This window comes from Perognathus longimembris, chromosome 4 (genome assembly GCF_023159225.1).
Source record: "Perognathus longimembris pacificus isolate PPM17 chromosome 4, ASM2315922v1, whole genome shotgun sequence".
Lineage (NCBI taxonomy): Eukaryota > Metazoa > Chordata > Mammalia > Rodentia > Heteromyidae > Perognathus > Perognathus longimembris.
The window spans coordinates 28,197,286-28,218,526 of NC_063164.1; the positions used below are offsets into that span (position 1 = coordinate 28,197,286).

General features: G+C 37.3%; 1 protein-coding gene across 2 annotated transcripts in view; it reads right to left on the reverse strand.

Moving 5' to 3' along the window:
- Bmpr2 (bone morphogenetic protein receptor type 2) overlaps nucleotides 1-21,241 on the reverse strand; it is a 120,924-nt gene that overhangs the window by 60,611 nt on the left and 39,072 nt on the right. The window lies entirely within an intron of this gene.

Genomic DNA, 21,241 nt, shown 5'->3' on the forward strand with positions numbered 1-21,241 from the left:
AGATGCTGGCAGGGATGTGGCCAAAAAGGGAACTCTCCTATTATACTACTAGTTCGAATGTAAACTTTTCAACCATTCTGGAAAACAGTATGGAGGTTCCTCAAAAGATTAAACATAGAGCTTCCATATGACCCAGTAATCCCACCCCTGGGCATTTACCCAATTGAATACAAACCAGACCACACTAAAGTCACCAGCACAACCATGTTCACTGCAGCATTGTTTACCATAGCTAAGGTATGGAATCAACCCAATGCCCCTCAGTGGATGAGTGGATCAAGAAAATGTAATATATATATACACAATGGAATTCTATGCTTCCATCAGAAAGAGTGACATTGCCTCTCTTGTAAAGAAATGGAAAGACTTGGAAAAAATTATATTAAGCGAAATAAGCCAGAGGTTCCCCCCACCCCCAAAAAAACATAGGTTGCATGGTTTCCCTAGAAATAATATGCCTACAAATCTACAAGTAAACATACTGGGTACTAAAAGGCAAAAATTACACTGGGATATTATAAATTATACAGGTCTCTAGACATTCACACAGTGAGAGCAAAGGAGAATAGTCTTAGGTGAGGATCAAAAGGCTCAATAGTTACGTGTATAAAATCATATAAAATAAAATGTATCAAAATGAACTCCAAGAAATATAAGCAAGGTTTCTTTATTTTGTTGCTGTTTTTGTTTTCCTTACCCTTTGTTTTGTTTGTCAGTTTATCTGTCTTTGGGAGAGTACAGCAAGAGTAGGACTGAGGATGAACAAATGCAGCAATGATACTCACTAGAGACTACATTGAAAATAAACTATACAACTTGTGGGTGGGGACAGGAGGAAAAACTAGGAGAGAAAGGGGGAAGGAGTAACACTGTTCAAAATGAAATGCACTCATTACCTGACTTATGTAATTTAACCTCTTTCCTGTACATCACCTTTGCAATAACAATAATATATAAGCATTTTGAAAAGCTATCAACTTTTAATTTTTTATCTTTACGTAGTTGTACAAAGAGGTTTTAATTCAATATGTCACTTTATGAGTACAATACATCTGGATCAATGTCAAGATGTATTACATTACTCTCCTCCATTTCTTCTAGCACTCAAGTTACCTGGTTCCATTTTCACATCTGTACCTTGAATATTAAGACTATGCATATCCTTCCTTCTCCCTATTCATCTGACCTTCCTCCACTTGACCTGCCCCAACTCCTGATAATGTTTTGGCTTCCTGGTATTCATTATTTTTGTTAAACTATAAATTAGAAGTTCAAACAAGTTATTCTTTGGAACAAGAAACTTACAGGAATCCTTTAGTCATATATGTGTATATATGTACATTATCCTGTCATGCTATCAATTTTTTTTTTTTTGGTCAGTTGTGGGCCTTGAACTTAGGGCCTGGGAGCTGTCCTTGAGTTCTTTTTGCTCAAGGCTAGTGTTCTACCACTTTGAGCCATAGGGCCACTTTTGGTTTTCTGATGGTTAACTGGAGATAAGAGTCTCACCAGGGGCTGGGAATATGGCCTAGTGGCAAGAGTGCTTGCCTCCTACACATGAAGCTCTTGGTTTGATTCCCCAGCACCACATATATGGAAAATGGCCAGAAGGAGCACTGTGGCCCAGGTGGCAGAGTGCTAGCCTTGAGAGGGAAGAAGCCAGGGATGGTGCTCGGGCCGAGTCCAAGGCCCAGGACTGGCCAAAAAAAAAAAAAAAGAGTCTCACCATGCAGGCTTCAAACCACAATCTTCAGATCTCAAGCTCCTGAATAGCTAGGACTATAAGCATGGGCCAGTAGTGCCCAGCTGCAATAAACTCTTAAACACTAACCAGCCTATAAGTCAAATAGTTTTGGAAAATTTGACAGTATTCATTCTTATGTTTTACAATCAGTTGTATATTAGACAATGTAGAAAACAACTAAAAATTAGCACACCCACCGGTGGGTTTCTTCTGCAATGGTGTGTGTGTCTGTCTATCTGTCTGTGTCTGTGTGTTTGTGTGTGTCTATGTATTCCAAAACTAGCCTTTTGGGGGCTGGGAATATGGCCTAGTGGTACAGTGCTCACCTCATGAAGCTTTGGGTTCAATTCCTCAGCACCACATATATAGAAAAAGCTGGAAGTGGTGTTGTAGCTCAAGTGGTAGAGTGCTAGCCTTGAGCAAAAAGAAGCCAGGACATTGTTCAGGCCCTGAGTTCAAGCCCCAGGACTGGCAAAAAAACAAAACAATGCAAAACAAAACTAGCTTTTTGGTAATGATTACTCAACTCTCTACATGTACCAAGAAGTAGAAGGAAAGAATAGAATCACATGATAAAATACTCGGTAAGGAAATTACTCTCAATGGACATCATTAAGAATACAAACAATAACAGATGCTGACATAGATGTGGGTAAAAAGAAACCCTAGTAAACTGCTGGTGGGAATGTAAACTTACTCAACCACTCTGGAAAGCAGAATGGAGGTTCTTCAAAATACTAAACAGATTATTACCCTATGGTCTAGCAATTCTACTTTGGGGCATTTATTCAAAAGATTACAAACTAGGATAAAGTCATCTGCACAAGCATGTTCATTGCAGCACTATTCACTATAGCCAAAGTATGGAATCATCCCAGATGCCCTTCAGTGAACAAATGGATCAAGAACATGTGGTTAAATATACACAATGGAATTTTATTCATCCATTTGAAAGCATGACATTGTGTCATCTGCAAAGAAATGGAAGGACCTAGGAAAATTATGTTGTGAAGTAAGTCAGACACAAAGTGACAGAGATGCATGTTTTGTCCCATATGTAGAAGCAGAATTAATTTATGAATGTATAAGAAAACATCTTGGTGTGGCATGCAAATGTACACAAATGTATTAACCATAATATGGAATATTTAGGGGAGAATTTAAATGGTGTAATTTCTTAGAAAGGCTAATTTACAGTCCAACAAAATATGAATAAACAGGCAATTAAAAGGTAGAGGCTAAGGCCAAGGGGAGGAGGGTAGATGAATGAAGAGAATAATGGGATCGGGGGATGCAGTCATAAAATTCAATGCATATCCTAGAAAATTAAGAAAACTGAGGTAAGGGGTAGGGTTGGAAAGGATGGGGGAAATGATGAATGAGGTGACATCAATCAGAATACATTGTATTCATAAACTGCTTTGAGTGGCAACTCCTTTGTCCAGCTACTTAAAGATAATAAAAATATAATTAAAAAATAACTCTTAAGAAAAATTTTTATTACGTTTAGCTGGATACTAGTGGCACACATCTATAGTCCTAGTTACTACTGAGGCAGAGATCAGTAGAACTGAGGTTTGAATCCAGTCTGGGAAAAAATTAGAGATCTCATCTCAACAGAAAACGCTGGGTGTGGTGGCACATGCCTGTCATTCCAGCCCCAAGAGGAAGCATAAACAGGAGTTCATGCTGGGTACCAGTGGTTCATGCCTATAATCCTAGCCACTCAGGAGGCTGATGTCTGAGGACCACGGTTCAAAGTCAGCTTGGGCAGGAAAGTCTGCTAGACTCTAATCTCCAATTAACTACCAGAAAACCAGAAGTGGAGCTATGGCTCAAAGTGGTAAAGTGGCCTTGAGCAAAAGAGCTCAGGGCCAGTATCCAGGCCTGGAGTTTAAGCCTCATGACTTACAAAAAAAAAAAAAAAATAGGAGGTTCATTTTAGTATGTTTTTTATACTCTTTTATGCTTTGTTCAATATAAAGAGTTAGATCTCTTTTCAGGAAAATAACATTGTGCTTTGAAAAGTTGTTGTTGTTTTTTAAATCTGTTTTGAATATCACAACTACATTGTAGATTCACAATTGAAAAACTCAGCATAGTCTTCTATCAATTTTATCTGTTCCTCAGCTTTGAGTTTCTCAAAATGTTCTTCCAGCCTTACATCAAATGTCAAAAGTGTAAATATTGGGAGCTTTTTTGTTTATTTAATTTCAATTTATTTTCCAATACAGAATCAACTTCTAGAAATTCTAATTGTGTTTGCCAAGTTACATATAGATAAGTTTGCCACACAATTAAAATGGGCAAAGGGAGAAACATTTGGATTGTAAAAATTAGTTGCCAAGAGGTACCAGGAAAAAAAGATGGATGAAAGGTATCAAAAAAAACTATCACCTAAGAAAAATTAATGGAGAGTTTAGTTAATGGGAAAGACTTAAAAGGAGAGGGAGGAAAAGGATTTTAGTCAAGAGACAATGTGAAAATAATCTTGTATCTTGTTGGCAGTAGAACATTTTACTTATTCAGTATAATGTTTTGAGAGCAGCCTACTCACCACCTCCAGTTCTGGGGCTTGAACTCAGGACCTGGATGCTGTCCCTTGTGCTCAAGGCTAGTGAGTGATCTAACACTTGAGCTACAGTACCACTTCTGGCTTTCTCTGGGAAGTTTATTGAAGATAAGAGTCTCACAGACTTTCCTACCCAGGCTGGCTTTGAATCATGATCCTCAGATCTCAGCCTCCTGAATAGCTAGGATTACAGGTGTGAGCCACTGGCACTTGGCTCAGCCTACACCTTTTATGTCTTCAAGATACAGCATACAAGCTAGACTCAGAAATCTAGAACTCTGGAATTACACATAATTATGGTAAATTGCTTTTTCAAATAAATTCTATAAAACTTATTTGTAACCTAGTGATTGATAGCCAATTTATATCCTTCAAAGTTTTGGCAAGCATAAGCATGAATTATACAAAGTTTACTCACTGGCAGGTACAAACTGAAAAATCAAACAAGTGAAAAATGGCTTAGAGAATGCAAAAAATAGGTATCAAATAAAATGAAACCAATATTTTCAATAAAATAAAGAACTATGTGATTATCAGATGCCTCGAACATCTGCTAAATTCATTACAGAAAGAAGAGATGTTTCATTGAGCAACAGCACCTTGTCCCTAACCTATAATCCTCTTAAAGGGGGATTCTATGGATGAACACAAATTTTCCTGCAAGAATATTTTAATAAGACTATCACTATGCTCCATGTCTATACAACCTAAGAGTCACAAAGCACTTATTTTTCTAGTAGCTATAATATTTTTTATCTCTACTAGAGAAGTCTGAATGTCTTATCTCTACCCTGGAACAAAGTTCAGGGACTAATTCTGGATATGCTTGTGTGTTTGGCTTCTGTTTATCTAAGTGTCAAAATGAACTATCTAAAATAAACAGCACAAGAACCTTGCAGAGATGGGGCAAATGACTGAATAACTGAAGCAACAGTATTCCTTTCCCAGAACACAAACTTCTCAAGACAAACACAACTGGGGTTTCAGAGTCTCACTACACTTGTATTACAAAATAGATAAAGGAAAGAGTATCTTAACCTAATAGAAATACCTTTATAAAATTTTAAATAAACTTAAAATTTAAAATTCAATGATAATAAATAAGTCCCTAACTTTTCCATAATCCTTTTGTAGAGGAAATAATCCTTTCAAAAATGAAATAATCACCCTTCCTCCTTGTTCATGCTAAGAAAATGCTCTACCACTGAGCTATACATATCTAGTCCTTTTATATGTATCTATATCCAGACTACAACAGATTGAATTATCACAATAGCAAAGAAAAGAAAAGGCACAGTGAATGGGAAAAGGATGTCTCTTTGGCATTTTCTGAACTTGATATTGTATTGGGGCTTGCTGAGACTTATACAACTCTGCAGATAGTCACATTCAAGGCTTCAATTTATCACAGCTAAATAATGCAAACCAAACTCAAGTCAGCAAAGGGAAAAGTACTAAGAGAATGTCTGTAGGAAACAAGGTGAAAGCTTAGGAAAGTCTTGTCCCATGGAGTCACACAAGATGCACTTAATACCTCCAGGACTGAACTGTAACAAAATTTGTGATGTGGTCAAACAAAGGAAGCTTAGAGACTCCGTGTCCAAAGTTGGTCACGTAGGCATCCTCAGCCTAGCACGTACCAAAATTCCAGATTTCCAGAAGAAAAGGAGATGTTAAACATACACCATGTTGTTTGCACAAACAATCTAGGTACAGTAAACTACACTTATCAGTGAGGCAATGATGGGAACACTCCTAAAATTTAAATTCCCAGATGCCAGCCAAGGGCCAACCCTGAAAGCAGGCCTTTCCAAGGACATTAGTCTAACGCCTATTTTAACTCTTTTCTGTATAGATGCCTAAAGCAGCCAAAAGCTGATTAACATACATGCATGTGAACATGACAATGTACACCTGACAAACATGTCAGTTAATCCTAGCTCTTTGTTCTCCCTTCATTCAAAGCAACAGCTAAACTTCACAAAAGCAGATGAGATGAACCTACACCTTTAAGAGTTTATATATTCTTAGGTCTGCCTAACAATTAGCCATTTAACTGGTCAAATATTTACATGCCTGTTATATGCCAAGCAGTGCTCTAAATCTGTGGGACAAGCAAATGATTCCCCCAGATCTTATATTCTACTGATGGAAATAGACAAGTCACAACTGTATAAACCAATAAATAAGAATTTCTTAGAAAGGAATTGGATGGCTGGTTTCCTACCAATGTTGCCATGAAATAAATAAGTTATCATTAAAATTTTAGTCTTGACGGCTGTGAATGTAGCCTAGTGGTAGAGTGCTTGCCTAGCATGCATGAAGCCCTGGGTTTGATTTTTCTGCACCACATATACAAAAAAAGCAGGAAGTGGCGCTATGGCTCAAGTGGTAGAGTACTAGCCTTGAGCAAAGAAAAGAAGCCAGAGACAGTGCTTGAGCCTTAAGGTCCAGCCACAGGACTGGCAAAAATTTGTTTTTAACTCTTGAAAGAGGAGTAAATTTTAGAATGTGCTAGAAATATTCTTTACCTATATAATTTACTATAAATATCCTGAAAAAATAAATATAAACTTTAATATAGATGCCCTTAAGATTCTAAAGTATCTTTCTAAATTTCATACTAATGAAAGAAATTTTTAAAAATGTAAAATTCCTTACTGGAGCACTTCGGTTTATGGAAGTAAAAACTGGCATTTTTTTAAACAGATAAACATTTGGGTTATCAAAATCATAGTCCATCTAAAAAAAACACTTTCCGGCCTAAAAATTTGCTTTGCTGATTTGAAATCCCTTTTTTTTATTTTTTGCCAGTCCTGGGGCTTGAACTCATGGCCTGCGTACTGTCCCTGGCTTCTGCCAACTTGAGCCACAGTGCCACTTCTGGCTGTTTTCTATATATGTGGTGCTGAGGAATTGAACATAGGGCTTCATGTATATGAGGCAAGCACTCTTGCCACTAGGCCATATTCTCAGCCCTGCTTTGCTGATTTGAGTGGGGAGAAATTGCTAGGATCACTTAAGGATCACGTGAGCAGCAGGAGTTCAAGACTGCCTAGGCAACAGAATAAGCTGCCATCTGAGACAAAAAAAAGTATTATATATAATACCATACATACGTGAAATACTAGAGGCAAATATAAAATGTATTGTTCATTACAAAGTAATTTCTTTTTAAGATGAAAAAGAATAAGATACACTTGTAAGTGAAGAGTTAATTCCACATTAATTAGCACATTTATTTCATATGTGTGAAGTGCTAAGGACAAAACTAGACAGAAAAAAAACACATGGGCAGTTTTGAGTTAGAGATAAAAGAAGGAGCAAGGGCAAATAGGCAAGAGGGAAAATGTGAGGAGGATGAAAATTTTCTTTTTAATCATAGTTTTTATTGTTATTGGTAAAGTTATATACAGAGCAGTTACAGTTATATACATCAGGTAATGAGTGCATTTCTTTTCGAATAGTGTCACCCCTTCCCTTGATTTCTCCCAGCTTTACCCTCTTGCCCCCAACACAAGTTGTATAGATCATTTTCAATGTATTGTCCAGTGAGTATCACTGCTGCATTTGTTCACCCTTTGTTTCTTCATCAGTTTTACTAGTATACATTAATAATGTATGGGGGATTTCATTATGATAATTCTACAGATGCAAACTATGCTTTGACAAGTTTATCCCTTCTAATATATACCCTTCACCCCACTTTTCTTCCTGATGAAAATGTTCCTAATGAATATAGTACTGGTTCTATAACTTTATAAACTTGCTAAAACATAATAATCAGAAAACTCAAAAAGGTAAATCTTTTTATTTCTTTAGACAATACTATGGTTAGAACTCAGGTCCTCACATTTGCTTCATTTGCTTACTCAGCTGGTACCAATTAAGCCTCATCTCAGCCCTGCTTTTTGCTAATTATTGTGGAAATCCAGTCTAGAGAACTTTTCTGTTTGAACTGGTCTTGAACTCGACTATCCAGATCCCAACATTCTGAGTGGCTTTTGGTTTGCCAGTGTGAGCTACCAGTGCCTGGCTATAAAGTCTTATTTTATATACATTTAACTTAAAAAATACTATCTGGAGCTATGGGTGTCAGCACATTCCGTGGTAGAGTGCTTACCTATCATTCATGAGGTCCTGGGTTTCATTTCTAGCACTGCAAAAAAACACTAATATGGAGGAAGAGGGATTGACAATTCACTCATATACATGTTACTTGGGTAATAATAGGAATATTCACAAGTCTCACAAAAACACACAAATATATCCATATTCGCTGTCTGAGATGTCTGATCTTAAAAGTAAGCTCCGGGGCTGAGGGCATGGCTCAAATGGTAAAGCACCTGATTAGTAAACAAGACTCTTGAGTTCAAACACCAGTACTTCACATGCAAGTACATGTGCGCGTGCACACGCACGCGCGCGCGCGCGCGCGCACACACACACACACACACAGAGCCAGGCACCAGTGGCTCACACGTGTAATCCTAGATACTCAGAAGGCTGAGATCTGAGGGTTGCAGTTTGAAACCAGCTTAGGCAGCAAAGTCCATGAGACTGTCTTCAACTAACCACCAAAAAGTTCTAAGCGGAGCTGCAACTCAAGTGGTAGAGTGCTACTCTTCAGCAAAAAAGCTCAGGGACAGTGCCCAAGCCCTGAGTTCAAGCCCCAAGAAGGCAAAGGAAGGAAGGAAGAAAAGGAGGGAGGGAGGGAGGGAGGGAGGGAGGGAGGGAGGGAGGGAGGGAGGGAGAGAGGGAGAGAAGAGCCAGGTGCCAGTGGCTCTAGCCTATAATCCTAGCCACTCAGGAGGCTGGATCTGAGGGTCATGGTTCAAAGCCAACCTGGGCAGAAAAATCCCCATGAAACTCTTATATCCAATAGACTACTAAAAATAAGCTAGAAGGAATGCTGTGGCTCAAGTAGTAGAACACTAGCCTTGAGCAAAAAAGCTCAGGGAGAGTGCCCAGGCCCTGAGTTCAAGCCCCAGGATAGGCAAATAAAAGGGGGGGAGGAAGAAAGGAAAAAATATTCAGGGGTGGGGTATATAGATTTTTTATTATCATAAAGAAAGCAATGAACTGTGAATCCAAAGAATTATTCTAAATGACATAATGACATATTTTGTTTTGTTAAACTGTATAGGATCCAACTTTAATATTGCCAATTATCAAGATTTCATTTTTAGTTTATTTTCCAATCACACTGACTATAGAAAGACCTTTCCTTCCAGAGGTTTGGTCTTCACTTTCTACTTTACCTTATTTTCTCATTGCATGATGTTTTGTCATTGTTGTTCTGGTATTGGGGATGGAGCCCAGGACATTTTACATGCTAAACAAGCAATCTGCCACCGAGCTACATCCATGATCTTGGGTGTTTCAGGTATCTATTGCTGAGCTAAATCCAACCTTAGGTTTTTGAGATAAGTAAGGGTTCATTATGTAGCTTAGGCTGATATCAAACTCAATCTGCATCTAGATTACATGTGTGCCCCCTTTTCTTTTTCTATTAGTCATTATAATTTATCTGTCATTTATATGTATAATTTGAAGTGATATAATCATCTTTTCATTCCTAGGTAGTAAGTAAATTTACCCTCATTACTAAACAAAAACAAAGTAACAGGCTGGAGGCATGGCTCAAGTAACAGAATGCCAGTCTAGCAAGTATGAGGCCTTAAATTCAAACCCCAAAATCTGGGAAGCAACACCATAAAACAAAAACAAAAAGCAGTGAAACCATTTTCCCCACCAAAGCAACTGGTAATATCTTTATCATAATCAGGTTACAAGCTTCCTTGAAATAAAATATAGAATTGTTTTAGGTTTTGTCCTAACAAGCAAAAAATTATTAAGTTAAAATTTTGTTAATAGCTCATCTAACTCAGCATCTTAGGTTACATGTTACAATTTTTCTTTAAATGTACACCCCAAAAATCTTTACTGCAAAAAGGTAACTTTGTAAGAAAAAACAAATAGGCAATATTAAATGAATAGATCTAAGTTTAAATGTACTGAAGAAACCCCTCCACTGAGAACTGGTTAGCAAGAATTCCAGGTAATTTGTGTGTGTGTGTGTGTGTGTGTGTGTGTGTGTGTGTGTACCCATGCACATGTGTGTGCTGGTCCTGCTGGGCCTGGGTACTGTCCTTGAGTTCTCTCCTTCAAAGCTAGCATCATCAGAGCAGTAATCGCTCACTTCCAGCTTTTTTTCATGTTTGACTGGAAACAAAGTGTCTTATGGACTTTCCTGCCCAGGCTAGCTTTGAACTGTAATCCTCAGATCTCAGCCTCCTGAGTAGAATAAGCCCACATGCATGAGCCACACTGATGCCTGGCTTGTAATTTTTTAAAGGAGTTCAAAGCAATAAATCATTTTTTCCTACTTGAGATTAAAATTTGGCTGAACAAAATTAATTACTGTTAAGTGACAAAAACAATATAAAATCTAGTCTACAAAATAAAAGGATATAAGCAAAGAATAAAATTGTATTTCTTTCTGTAGGCCAGGGAAGTTCCTAACAAAAGCAGTTTTACTCCCAAGGGTCTATGTGCCAATGTCTACAGACATTTTTGGTTATCACAACTGTAGGATATGGTGCCAACTACATTTGTGGTTAGAGGCCAGGTATACTGATAAAAATCTTACAGTGTACACCTCTATATTGAAAAAAAAAGCAAGAATAAGATGTTAATAGTGCTAAAATCAGAAAACCTTGCTCTGAAGGTAATTATATCTTCTAGAATAGTAGGCAAAGATATAGCAATAGTAAAAGTGGAATAAGAGTGAACACAAATGTACATTTTTTTCTTGTATCAATTTTCAAAAAATATTTTTAGGTAATTTCAATAGCATCTATGCTAGGAGGGCTAGATGAGAACAAACAATAGCAAGTGTTGACTGAGATATTTAAAACTAGAACCTTGATATTGCTGCTTGGAATAAAAACTGGTGCAACCACTTTGAAAAACAATTTAGAAGCTCTTCAAAGGCTAACAGTAGAGTTAGCATATGATGAGGCAACTACTCTCCTAAATACTTACCCAAGAAAATGGGGAAAAAAACGTTCATATAAAAATTATATACAGGCCATACATGGTAGAACATGCATTTAATCCTAGCTACCTGGGAAGTCAAGATGTGAAGGATCATGGGTAAAAAGTCAGCAAGACCCTATACCTTAACAAATCAGTTGGTGGGGTGGGGGGAGGGGGAGGGGAGACACTGCAATCCAAGCTATGTGGAAGGTAGAAGTAGGAAGATGTGGTCAGAGACCAGTCGCAGGTAAACATGCAAGACCCTACCTAAAAATTTACTGAGATAAAAGGGATGTGGGGAGGAGGGGGAGGGTCAACTGGTAGGGCACGGGTCTAGCAAATGCTAGGCTCTAAGTTGGAGCAGAAGAAGGAGGAGAGGAAGAGGGAAGAAAAGGGAGAGAAGAGAACAAAGCAGGAGGACTTAGCTTTCCTTATTTAAAACCACAATTTGAACACTATGATATGCAAAAACAACCTTACATACATCAACAGAATTTGAGAATTTAGAAATAAACATTTGGGGTGTGTTGATTTTTGACAAGGTTGCCAGACAATTCAATGGGTGGAAAATTAGCCTTTGCTATACATGTCACTGTGACAACGGGATATTCACATGCGAAAGCATGAAGCTGCATCCCCTACCTCATGTAATATATAAAATTTAATTTTACAAAAGAGATCACACACTATAAACATAAAAGCTAAAATATAAAATTCTCATAAAAAACTTAAGTGTACATTTTTGTGAATTTAGATTAGGCAACGGTTACCTAACGATGGCAACAAAAAGAAAAATAGAAAAATTGTACTTCATCACTTATGCTAAAATTGATTACGGTAATAGCTGTACGACTCTAAATGAGGCATTAAAAGGCCAGGTGCCAGTGGCTTACACCTCTAATCCTAGCTACTCAGGAGGCTGAGCTCTGCGGATCCCAATTTGAAGCCAACCCACACAAGAATGTCTTTGAAACTCTTACCTTCAATTAACCACCAAAAACCAAGAAGTGGAGCTGTGACTCAAGTGGTAAAGCACTAGCCCTGAGCAAAAAACAACCCCAGGGACAATGTCCAGGCATTGAGTTCAAGCCCCAGGACTACCGTGAGAAAAAAATTGAATTCTGTATGTTGAGTGAATTATACAGTATATCCCAGTAGAGAATCCCAGTAGAGCTATTATAGAAAAGAACATGGACACGTGCATAAAAGTCCTTCAGGCTGTGTGCTTCTGGGTCATGCCTGCAATACTAATTATTCAGGAGGCTGAGATCTGAGGATAGCCATTTGAGGCCAGTCTGGTCAGGAAAGTCTGTGAGGCTTGTATCTCCAATTGGCCACCAAAAGCCAGAAGTCAAGCTGTGGTTCAAAGTGGAAGAGCTCTAGTCTCAAGCACAATAGTTCAGGAACAGCATCCAGACCCTGAGTTCAAGCTTCAGGACGAGCACATACACCCAAAAAAGTCTTTCTTTAAAATAATATATAAAGGGCTGGGGATATGGCCTAGTGGCAAGAGTGCCTGCCTCATATACATGAGGCCCTGGGTTCGATTCCCCAGCACCACATATACAGAAAATGGCCAGAAGTGGCGCTGTGGCTCAAGTGGCAGAGTGCTAGCCTTGAGCAAAAAGAAGCCAGGGACAGTGCTCAGGCCCAGAGTCCAAGCCCCAGGACTGGCAAAATAAATAAATAAATTAATTAATTAATTAATTAATTAATATATAAAGAATTATAATTATTTGTATCAACTGAAATAAGAGATATAAACAATCAGGTTGAAATTCTTGAAAGAGATACGTCTAAGGTTTTGGAAAAGGCCCCAAATAGATTCTAATTGATGAAAAAGATTTTTCATTTGGATATTATGAGAAAGTGAAGAAATAAAGTGGGGGGGGGGGCAATCTGAGTTGAACACAAGTACAACTGCAAGGCAAAAATATAGTCAAAGACTCAGTAATAAATTCTTAAGCCCTGTTTTATTGCCAAACTTCTAAACTCAACAAAGCCACCTTGGACTGAGGAATTGTATTAGTAGAAAGATAAAAAGAATGCACCATTTTCTAGGAACAGGACCATAAATAAGTTACAATTACAAATATTGCTGGTGGCAGGGCTCAAGTGGCAGAGTGCTTATTTAGCAACAGCAAAGCCGTAAGTTCAAACCCCATACTGCCAATAACAAGAACAAAATCATGAATTATAAAATATTATTTGTAGAGAAAATGGAAAACTCAAATTTTCCATTAAAAACCAGTAATTAGTCTACAAGTTACATGTCTGATATGATCTAATTAAACTTCCCACTCTGAAGAGAAATTTTATTCAAAAGACAGGTGATGCATTATTTCAATTCACAAGGCTTTGAAGAAAATGAGTAGCCAGATCCAGAGATTCATGCCTATAATATTAGCTATTCAGAAGGCTGAGATCTGAGGATTGGAGTTCAAAGTCAGTCCAAGCAAATATCAAAGAAACTCTATCTTCAATTAACCAGCCAGAAAGAGGCAAAGAAAGAGAGGGGGGAGACTTACATATAAATGTAAAATAACAATTCTGTGAAACAATGTGGAATATGTTGTTTTCTACTCTTTACTGTTTTTTCCTTGCTTGCTTAAATACTTTTATTCCCCATAAATCAAATCAGAAGCTCAGTTTGTAAAACTTCCCTAAACCATCAAAGACATTTATCTCAGCATAAATTATATCTTCCTGAATTAAAAAAAGTAGCAAAAACAAACCATAACTCTGTATTATTTATGGTAATCCAAGGTTTTTTAACCTTAGCATTCCATATGGGGCCAGGTTAAGTCTTTGTTGTCAAGTACAAATACAGCATTTGTATTTGCACAAGTTCCTTAGCCTCTCTGAATGCCTCACTTATACTATGAGAGTAAGAAAATAATTCACTGGGTGCTGGTGGCTCACATCTGTAATCCTAGAATGTTTAACAGCATCGCTAACTTCTAGCTAGTAAATGCTAATACCAACCTCTAGTTGCTAACATAAAAAAATGTCTCCACATCTCTTTAACATCCTTGGATGCAAAACTGCCCTTGGTTAAGATCATTATGATAATGGAATGACCTAAGTCACTATGAAGAAATAAATCATTACTTTGTATAGATACTAAAGATTTTTCTACTTGTATATGAATATAGGCAATCTGGTGATCTAAAAGTTAGCAGTATTTTAAACTATAAAGGGAAAACAAATCCTACTGGAATTTTCTCACTGCATGCGCCTTTAAAAAATGATCTGTTTCTTCACAAAATTGAAATGATATAAAAATGAAGCAGATCTATAGTTTTGGGGCAAAATTATAAAATTAAATGTGTAGGTAACCTATTTATATACTGTTACAAAGTATTTTTTGAAGAGAGAGATATGAAAAGAAGCTATTGCCTACATGAAATGTATATTTAAATATTTTCTCATCCTGGATGCCAGGAATATAAGAAAAAGCAGATATACTTAATCATAACATACTGTGATTCATCAAACAGCACAAACTTTCATTTCATGGAGTTTTATCTGTTGACGTTGATTTAAACTATCACTTGTTTTATCATGTGGGAACATAAGTTATGTGGTCAAAAATATAAGGATTTTGAACTAATGTTGATTCAAGTTGTGTTGTCTTATCGTATTGTCTTTTCAAAGTGGTGCCAGTTGAAAAGGGAAGCATTAGGTTTACAAATCTGTTTTGAAATGTTTGCCAAAATTTTGGTAGTATCTTTAATAAAGATGTTTGTCTGCAGAAAAAAAAAGTAAGGAAGGGGAAAAGAACAATTGCATTACATTAATTCTTTTACATGGTCTATTGTTTTTTAACAACAAACTCTCCCCTATATACATGCAAAGACTCTCGATTATATGTCTTTTTGTGCTACTGGAATTTTAAAACAAAAGGGATTTTTTTTTATGTTCATCTTTAAAAGGCACTTAAAATAAACCCAAACTATAATATAGCTTTATCATTTTACAGATTAGGAAACTGAGACATTCCTATAACCACATTTAACCTTAATTACCTATAATTAATTACCTGTCTGCTGGTAGCTCTATAAATAGGAACGAGATCACTATCGCTACCCTTTCTCACAAAGTGAGGAAATGCCATGGTGATTTGGTAGCCAAATGGTTGCCAACTTTAATTCAGGAAGAGAGCCCTGACCAGAACCTGACCTTCTGGCACATGTCTTAGACTTCCAGCCTTCAAAATTGTGAGAAAATAATTATCTGTTGTTTAACCCACCTCTCCTATAATATTTTGTTGTAACAGTCCCAGCAGAATAATACAGAATAATAATAGTGTAGTGTATACTACACTAGGGGGCAGAGTAAAAACTCATCACAAATTTTTTTAATTCTACCCTTAAGGACTCCATGAACAGATGAGAAAAACAAGATACAAGGTGGTAGGTCTCTAATCAAAATCAGAAAAAAAAGAACTTTGACAAGCCTAACACTGCCACATTCCTCTAGAAAATAACAACTATATTACAAAATGTCATAACAGCATCTATAGCTTGAGCTAAACTGTGATGCATAAGTAGGAATTCATAGAAAAGGAAAAAAGATATTCCAAACAAGAATATCCTGGGCTGGGGATATAGCCTAGTGGCAAGAGTGCCTGCCTCCGATACACGAGGCCCTAGGTTCGATTCCCCAGCACCACATATACAGAAAAAGGCCAGAAGCGGCGCTGTGGCTCAAGTGGCAGGGTGCTAGCCTTGAGCGGGAAGAAGCCAGGGACAGTGCTCAGGCCCTGAGTCCAAGGCCCAGGACTGGCCAAAAAAAAAAAAAAAAGAATATCCTAAGTGAAAGTTTGGAGTATCTCTGTTAAGTTTCAGTAACCATAAACAGTTCAGTGCTGCTGAAATGGAGCTGGAGGGAAGGGGAACAGCAGAAATGGTGCTGAAAATGTAAGCAGGAACCAGATGAAGGATGTTCCATGATAATGAGTTTGACTTTCTTCTTGTAAGCCAAAGAAACAGTTGATGAGTTCCAAGCAAAAGAACAAAATGAATAAATAGTATTTTAGGAAAAGTTTGTGGCAAAATATGAAAAAGAAATTTGAGGGTTTTTTTGTTTGTTTGGTTGGTTGGTTTTGCCAGTCCTGGGGCTTGAAGGAGCAATGTCCTTGGCTTCTTTTTCTACCACTAAGCCATAGCGCCACTTCCGGCTTTTTCTATATATGTGGTGCTAAGCACCATATGCAGCACCCAGGGCTGCACATATGCGAGGCAGGCACTCTACCACTAGGCCATATTCCCAGCCAAATTTGAGGCGTTTTAGAAGAAGGGCACTGTACCAGTTAGAAAGCTCCTGTAACCATTCAGGGATAAGAACTGATGAAAGTAGGAACAGAGTAGAAATAGGAAGGGTATGGGGGCTGGGAATATGGCCTAGTAGTAGAGTGCTTGCCTCATACACATGAAGCCCTGGGTTCAATTCCTCAGCACCACATATATAGAAAAAAGTCGGAAGTGGCACTGTGGCTCAAGAGGTAGAGTGCTAGCCTTCAGGAAAAAGAAGCCAAGGACAGTGCTCAGGCCCTGAGTCAATGCCCCAGGACTGTCAACAAAAACAGAACAAATAAATGAAATAGGAAGGGTATGGATTAGAGAGATATTTATGGGTCTAAATAGTATAGGCTTTAAGTCCACAAAAAAAATTCAATGCTTATATTTGCACAAGTTCATTAGCCTCTCTGAAGAATCTCTTGTAAAATGAGAATAAGAGGGGAAAAAAATCCAGGCACGAGAAGATTTTAGGATCTCTGTTTAAAGCCAACCTGGGCAGGAAAACTCTTAAATTTAAAAAATTTATTTATGTTTTGTGAATTGTGGAGCTTGAACTCAGGGCCTGAGCACTGTACCTGAGCTCTTTTGCTCAAGGCTAGCACTCTACTACTTGACAGCTCCACTTCCAGTTTTTGAGTGGTTAATTGGAGGTAAGGTCTCACAGACTCGCCTGCTGGTTTTGAATTGTGATTCTCAGATCTCCACCTCCTGAGATTACAGGCAAGAGCCACAGGTGCCCGGCTCTCTTAAAACTCTTATTTCCAATTGACACCAAAAAGGCAGAAAGTGGATCTGTGGCTCAAGTGTTAGACAGCTAGCCTTGAGCAAAAAAGCTCACCAGGCCCTGTGTTCCAGCCCCAGTACCAGCACATAGAAGCATTTGACTTAGAGTGCACACAAATGGTTTGAACTTGGATGATGGTCATGTGTACACAGCTACTGAGCTATTGTGATCCTCCACTAGGACTATCTTAGACACACAGTAGTTATTTCAAATGAAGGAAATCAGACAGCCTATGTTTCTTTGGGTCTGCCTTCCTTTACTTAATATGATGTTTTTCCAAGTCTTTCCATTTCCTTATGAATAACGCTGCAATGAACATAGTTTTGCTGGTAGCTTTAGTATGGATTTGTTTCTGGTCTATTGGCTACATGCCCAGGAGTGGGATTGCTGCATCATAGGGGAACTCTATGTTTAGTCTTTTGAGGAACCACCATACGGCTTTCCAGAGTGGCTGAACCGGTTTACATTCCCACCAATAGTGTAGTAGCATTCCCTTTTGCCCATAATCCCACCAGTATCTGTTATTATTTGTTTTCTTGATAATGGGCATTTTAACTGGGGTGAGGTGGAATCGCAATGTCATTTTTTTTTGAGGGGGGCCAGTTCTGGGGCTTGAACTCAGGGCCTGAGCACTGTCCCTGGCTTCTTTTTGCTCAAGGCTAACACTCTACCACTTGAGCCACAGCGCCACTTCCGGCTTTTTTTCTATATATGTGGTGCTGAGGAATCGAACCCAGGGCTTCATGTATATGAGGCAAGCACTTTACCACTAGGCCATATTCCCAGTCCTCGATGTCATTTTGATTTGCATTTGTTTTATGGCCAAAGATGTTGAACATTTCTTCATGTGTCTATTGGCTATTCTTATTTTCTCTCCAGAGAAGTCTCTTTTTAATTCTTTAGTGCATATTAATGGGGATTCTTTGAGGATTTGTTATTGAGGGGGTTAATTTTTTGAGCTCTAGATATATTTTTTATATGAGGGCCTGGTCTGTTGTATAGTTAGTGAAGATCTCCCAATTTGTGGGCCTTTTTTTTTATTCTGATAGCTATGTCCTTTGCCATGCATAAGCTCTGCAGTTTAATACCATCCCATTTATTCAGCCTTTCTTTGATGTGTTGCGTTCAACAAGAAATGTACTCATTACCTTACTTATGTAACTGTAACATCACTGTACATCACCTTTACAATAAAGTTAATTTTTTTGCCAGTCTTGGGGCTTAAACTCAGGGCCTGGGCACTCTCCCTGAGTTTTTTTACTCAAGGCTAGCATTCTACCACTTGAGCCACAGCACCAATTCCAGCTTTTTCTGTTTATGTGGTACTAAGGAATCCAACCCAGGGCTTCATGCATGCAAGGCAAACACTCTACCACTAAGCCACGTTCCCAGCCCATAAATTAAAAAAAAAAAAAGAACTAGAATGAAAAGAGACTTTGAAATATATATCTTAGTGTGACTTTGAATTTTCTTACTATGAGCATGAATTATTTGAAAGGATAAAATTGTCAGATCATTATAAACACTGGATTAACAGAGGATGTAGAAGAACCAATAACAAAGCTGTCAATGTTGTTCAGGCAAGAGATGATTATAGTTAATACTAGGATAGTGCAATAAATAGAGAAAAATATATGAATCTAGAGATATACTGAAGGTAAAATTCACTTGATCTATGATTAGATACATTATGTACTTCTGCAAAACATTTTTTACGAGCATATTATACTTTTATAGCTCAAAAATAAAATGATTAATAAGTAACATGATAGCAAAATAATAGCTATGTTCAGTAACAATTGCAAAATTTCAGTGGCTTTTAACAACAAAGGTTTATTTCTTATTCATGTTCCATGCACTCCAGATTAGCAGACATTCGGTTCACCCATATCATTCAAAATCTAAGTGATGTGTTACTGCTCCTAATTACTTCTATTACATAGAATTTAACTAATACTAGGACTCTCATTTTTATCCTCTCACTGTGGATTTTCTTTAATTAGTGACTGATTCTTTGAGATGTTGCTAACTATCTAGATTTCCTATTTTAACTGCCATGTAAAATCTTTTCCCATTTTACTTTTAGATTCCTTTTTTAAAAGGTCTCCTAATATTTTGGATAATAATTCTTACATCATGACTTCCATTATACTTATATACCTCAATCTGTATATTCTATTTCACTTTATGACATCTCCTGTTTTATGAAACTTTAAAATCTAAGTTGATTTTATTTTTTACATTCCAACTCCTACTTATTACCTCTGCCCTACCATCTTTCCAAGTGTTCCTTTGATATTAATCCCCTACTAAGTCCAGAATGAGGTCTTACAATGGAATTTTGAGACTCCCAACTCTGGGAAGACATTGTGGGGTGCTGAGATGTAGTCATGGGTGAATGCATATCCTTCTACAGTTGTTCCAAGACCTTTGGAATATACATATAAATACATATTCAGAAATGCTAGCAGGCTCCATTACTACAACTTAAATTTAGAAGCCTGAACTGGAAACAATGCTATAAAGGAGTATAAGTGAATACATGCATAAATAAATAAATCATACATACATGCATATATACATACATACAGCAATTAAATTTACTGAATTCTTTGAATTGGTTTAGTTAATTGTGCTATCAGATTTAGCAAGGATATTCAAGTTTAACTTTGTAATTGTGCTCAATATCTCTGAAATTAGTAACTATCCAGTATTTCAAAATATATTTCTTCAAATGTATATCTTCATATGACTTCAAATAAAATAGTAACAAACTGGAGACACGTTGGTTAAAGGTAAGAAAACCCATTCCATGTGGCTGAAAGCCTGTAGCTCAGTAGCACTGTAACAAATTTGCCATTTCAAAGTGAGGTTAAGCGCATATGCCATGGTCCATTTCCACAGATACTTAAGATTAAAAAAAAAAAAAAGATTTTAGCAAGTAAGATACATTGATCCACTGTAGAAAATATTCAGAAAACAATTCTTTTCAAACCTAAGCAGACTCCAATAAAATTCTACTCTTCAAAACTATAGAGTAAAGGGTGATGGACAAGATGTCAACACTGGAAAAATTTTAGAGCAATAGAATAATATTAAATAACAGCTAAATTAGGGAATTACACTTATACTCTACCTATCTCAGGAACCATATTTTAAGGTAAAGAATAGAGTTAATGAACACATACATCATTTGTCATCTGTGATATTCTATGTTTTCAATATGTAACTGTCAAACACCAATCCAAGGGTTCGAATTGAACTGAAATTAAGCCCAGGTACAAAAGATAAAACAGAAAATAAGGGCTGGGGATATGGCCTAGTGGCAAGAGTGCCTGCCTCATATACATGAGGCCCTGGGTTCGATTCCCCAGCACCACATATACAGAAAATGGCCAGAAGTGGCGCTGTGGCTCAAGTGGCAGAGTGCTAGCCTTGAGCAAAAGGAAGCCAGGGACAGTGCTCAGGCCCTGAGTCCAAGCCCCAGGACTGGTTAAAAAAAAAAAAAAAAAAAAAAAAAGAATGCAGTATTTATAATCTTGTAGATGGAAGAACACCTTTCTTGACTGTTTATTTTAAATAATTTTATTTTTATTATCAGTTTTATTTTTGCTGCTTCCATTAATTTTTAGAACTTTAAGGGAAGCATTCCTACCTCTGGCAACTTTTTATTTTGAAGATATTTCAGTCACCAAAAATGGATTCAAGTTTTACCTTCATCCAGTTACCCCCTAGTAACATTTTATATAATCACAGTGCAATTATACAAGCCAGAAATTTACACTCATACATCAAAT